Genomic DNA, 5,425 nt, shown 5'->3' with positions numbered 1-5,425 from the left:
TCCCAGTGGGTTGTTATGTGATAATTCAACCCATTTTCATAGTGAAGTTATTGCCCTTCTTTTGCTCATGAACGTACAGTATGTCATAAATCACATCCGCTATTTGTTTTTCATGTTATTTTTTCCCCCCTCTTCATTGCCCGGAACAGCAGTGATGGAAAACAAACACATCAGCACTTGGCATTATGAACCTTCAAATTGCCCTCTCTCTCTCTCTCTCCTCCCCTCACTCTCTCCTTCCCTTTCATCCTGCTTCCAGCTGCACACCCATCTCGCTCTTTCTGGGGTCCCCTGGCTGCAGTACCCATAATTCACCATAAGACACAACACCCACACCAAGCCCTCGCTAACCTTTATAGAGCGGCCAAAGCACAGCGAGAGGAGAAGAGGGGCAGGGGACTGGTGATGGGGCAAATGCTTTCTTTGTGTCTCTTCAGGCCTGTGACCAAGAGCAAGGCCAGAGGCCCCCACCAAGAGGGTGAGAGAGAACGAAAGATCTCACCACAGAGACAAGAGAGAACAACAGAGAAAAGATCTCACAGACTGATAAACCCAGCCGTGGTCATAAATGCAACTGGGAAAGATGCAGATAAATAAATGAGTAAAGAAGAGAGTGTTAGGCATGAGCTGCCTAAAAAGGGAACTGTCTTCTAAGTCAGTATCATAACTGAAATGGGTTATTTTGGGTTAAAGAAAAATGTTTAACCCTTTGAATTAAATTAATCCTATCCATTTCTTTTCTGAGCTTATTTTATTTATAATTATTTGAAATGTTAAAATTGTAAATGCAATGTTATATATGATTACATTGTATATTACAAATATAAATATAGTTTACCAAAATGATCACATTTTGGGGGTTGGTGGGATTTTTAACAAAACTATCTTGTGCTCACCAGTGCATAGTTTTTTTTTTTGTTTTTTTTTAAGTAAATTATTCCCGTGATGGCGAATCTGAATTTTCAACAGTCATTACTCCAGTCTTTAGTGTTGTATAATATTTAGAAATTATTCTAATATGCTGATTTTGTGCTCAAGAAACATTTTCTTATCAATGCTGAAAACAGTCGTGCTGCTTAGTATTTTTCTAGAAAATAATGCTTTTTTTTTCAAGATTCTTTTAAGAATGGGAAGTTTTAAAAAAAAGTGTTTATTTGAAGTACAGTTTTTCAGTAGAAATTTTTCTGTGGTAATCTTTACTGTAACTTTTGAGCAATTTAATGCACCTCTGCTGAATAGATATTTTTTATTATACTTTTTTTTTATCAGTGTAATGTATTATTGTATTGTCTTGGCCTCTACATGCAATGCTACATTAGAATTTGACCATAATGTAGTATAATGAAGTACCATGGCTTTTGAAACATCCGCTACACATCTACAATGCTGTGTAGGCATCTCACTAGGTTTCAGAACAGAGTGAAGAGAGAGAGAAACATTGGAGTTAGGGCACAGGGGTGCCTGTTTGTCTGGCGGAGCGTCTGTGTGTCAGTCTATGGGGATTTATGTGTTTGTTTGTATCTATGTCCTGACTCTGTCACTTCCGTAATGCGTTCCACATTTTCGGCTGTCATACAGGCTGGATCGCACAGCACCCATAGGAAAGATTACCCCACCCCTCCCCTCCTCTGCTCCTCCTCCTCCTCCTCTTTGTGCTCCTCTAGATTCCTTCCTACTATGCAGGGCCAAGTTTAAAGCCTCCCTGTGCATCTGCGCGTGTCATTTGAGTTCAGGTGTAGGCTGATGGCCACCTTGCTGAGCTGAGGTCATCTGAATGGTGATTGGAAGGGGTCTTCCAAAAGGCCTCAGCTATTAGGTGCAGCAAAACAGTTTGAGTCCGATCCGGACCACTAAAGAAACTGCCTATTTGGATGGTTGGACTTCGGAATTTTGGACTTAACGGCTCAGATATATCTCTGTCACACTGCAAAAATTATATTCTTTCTTAGTATTTTTGTCTTGTTTCTGTTTTGTCTTGTAGAAATTTTATTTTTCTTTAAAGATGTTGCTATATGACTATGGGAAAAGGCTGCGGCAAAATAAATAAAGAAAGAGAAAAATCTGTGAGCAGGCATACAAAAATGTGAAAGTAAGATTTGTAGTTTTCACATAAGCCCAAAGTCCACCTGATGATGCATTTTACATGCTTTTGTACATCATGTGGTGAACTTTTGTTGACGGATAAATGGGATAGTTTGGTGTGAATAATGCAAAAAATAATACACATTGAAAGCTGGTTGAAAATAATTTAACTTGATATGAATGAAAAATAGCTGTTAGTGGGGTAAGAAAAACAATCTTGAGTTAATTTTTCTTGCCTCATTGAGTTTACGGAGTTCATTTTTCTGATTTATTTATTTTTTTCTTATCCCATGGCAGATGTTTTTCTTGTTTTAAGAATAAACTCATGCAATTTTAATTTATTTTTCCTAAAACAAGATTTAATATTTAATGCAATTTAGCTTTTTTTTGTATCCTGATTTGAGAATATTAGATATTTATAATTATAATTGGCAGCCGTTTCCACCATGGAAAATAATAATAATAATAATAATAATAATAATAATAATAATTTAGATTAACAATTCACAATTCCTCACAATTGCACGTTTATATCTCAAAATTCTAAGCTGAAGTCAGAATTCTGAGATATAAACTTGGAATTTTGAGGCAAAAATCTCACAACTGTGTTTTTGTTTTGTTTTGTTTCCACCATGGAATAAAAAAGGTAATTGCGACTTACAATTCAGACTTTTCCTCAAAGAATTTTGTTTACATTTTGCAGTTCTGCATTTATATCTCACATTTCTGAGTTTATATCTCACAGTTTTGAATTTTTCCTCAAACAGTTGCAATTATCTTTTTTTGTCCTGCTGTGGAAACAAGCAATGGAAAACAAGACAAAAATACAGACTTAGATAATCATTTTTGCAGCTCATTTTATTGGGTTATCTTTCATTTGTCCAATTGAAATCCCCTGAGGGAAATATTTACAAATATTTTCTCTCTGTTGCTTATCGGCCGACTCACACAAACGCAATTAGCAGCATTTGGACGTGTCAGGGTTTGACAAATGTGGCCCTGCAGATTGTGTCAGCGAGAATTTTTCTTTGAACAGCTCACAGACTGTGGTCTAAGGTGGGAGGGTGAACTTGGGAAAATGTTTGCGCGATTGAGAGGAAGGGCATGTGTTGTTATCAAAAACTATGGATCTTGGCTCGATTCTTCTCTAGCTCGGGGAATGGGCACAGCCCTGTGCCTCTGAGGTCTGAAAGTGCATCGTGTGGAGGATTAGAAGAATGAATTAAGTCATTTTGGCTTCACTACGAGTCACACCCCGGTTCAAGTAAAAGGCAAAGCGTGCTGCAATGTAACCCAGAGCCCCTTCCAAATCAATACTGAAAAAAACAACTCTGCCTAAATCAACCTCCATCCCGTCCTCCCTCTCTCATTATTTTCTCCCACCCCGGGGTATTCTGTTTTCTTGGCAGCGCTCAGGAATAAGCCACCTGCAGCCCACCGCCACCCCCCTCTGCACTTCTTCGCAGTAAGCGATGGCTTTCAGACGCTTGCTGAGCTCTACATGCATGGACACACGCTCTCAGACTGCCCAAACACTCGTAATGATACGTCCACAGAGAGGGTGTGAGTTTCAGACGTGGCTGCAACCTCTCTTTCTCTGTCTCTCACCCTTCCAGCAGGACAGAATGTCCCATGGCACTCTTCAGCCCAAGTCAGAGAACAGAAAGGGATTTTCCACCCTAAATATCCAGTGAAGAGCCTCCTCATTCTTCTGAACTTCCACTCCCTTTTTTCGGTCCCATTCTACCTCCTCCTAGTATTATTGTGTACTTGCTTTCGAGATGCCACTCTGTTTAAAACCTCTATGGCTTTGGTTCAGGACTGTGAATGTTAAGTTAGGACAAAGTGAGGTTCTGAAGTAAACCCCAGACTGCAGAACATCTCCAATGGGCAAGGTGGCTTTTTGTCCATTGATATGTTATCTTTTGAGGCATTTTGTTTGCTATATATATATATATACAAAATTACATTTCTGCCAGCAGGAGGCACTTTTGGAGTGGAGAGATAGATCTCCAGTAACGGCTGAACACGGCTCAGCTCACAAACGCTGCTTTATCAGACATTACATGCAAGATGAAATGAAAATGACATCAAATATTTTCTGAAGACATTCGGTTTCCTTCTGAAATACAGTGATATAAAAACAATCACGCCAGTTTTTGATTTTTAAACATGCAGTGCTCATGTTTATTCAATGAAGCCTTTTGGAAAATCAGTTTTGGTATTGTGGCATCCTGCCACAAATAAATCAATGTATGGGAAACCCTGTATTCAATTTTACAGCCTGTTGCAGTTTTACAGTGTTTTTCTTGACTTTTGAGCAGTCAATTATAACTGGGAATCGTAAATAAAATGTGATGGCACACCAAAAAATAAAAACCTCCCATCATCTCAACAAAATAAAACTATACACACTTAATGTGCAGAACATAAAACGACACAACTTTAATGTGGTGGAACATAATAGAAATAAATATATTTTGATAAATGTTTCAGTGTTTCTTTCTCTTTTTTTTTTCAGTCAATGATCACCAAAACTGTTTGGTTGCCAACATTCTTCAAAATATCTTCTGTTTCCACAGAAGGAAGTCATACAAATACAAGTGAAAACAGCAGTATAAATTATCCTAAATATTTATAGCAAAAAAAAAATAATCTTACATATTTTTAATTAAATGTAAAAAAAAAAAAAAATATATATATATATATATATATATATATATATATATATATATATATATATATATATATATATATATATATATATATATATATATATATAAAAAACTAAATATTGTTATTATTAAAAATATTCATATATATTAAACATTTTAAAGTATTTAAAATTCCACTGATTACTGAAGATAGACATGAACTGACTTTGGTCCCAGCATTGTATGTTTCTCACTCACTAAAAAGAACTGGCTCATAAGAGTAATTTGTTCAGAAATCAAACTAGACTGGTTATGCTGTATGGTGATATTTTACATTGATGTGTTCTGTTCGCTTCAGTGGTAGAATGCAGATCTTTGTGAACCATTAATGAAACCAAACATTATCAACACCAACACTACACTAATGTCTTGAAGAATGATGTCTTGAAGAAGTATACTGTATCCCTCTAATACTGCAATCCTTTTGACATGCCTATGCCAAGCTTCAAATTGGAAATACATCAACACAGGACATCAAACTTTGCACACCAAGCCATACAATGGCATGTTAGCTTCATTTGCTTTGAGGTCATGAGAATGAATTGACTCAGTTAAGTTCAAACTCTTCCAGATTGTTCCAGGCCTCAGCCTTTCACCTTCACACACCTAAAGTTTGTCTCTGTGCGTGT

The sequence above is a fragment of the Cyprinus carpio genome, chromosome B15 (genome assembly GCF_018340385.1).
Source record: "Cyprinus carpio isolate SPL01 chromosome B15, ASM1834038v1, whole genome shotgun sequence".
Classification (NCBI taxonomy): Eukaryota; Metazoa; Chordata; class Actinopteri; order Cypriniformes; family Cyprinidae; genus Cyprinus; species Cyprinus carpio.
Note: the sequence above shows the minus strand (reverse complement) of the source record.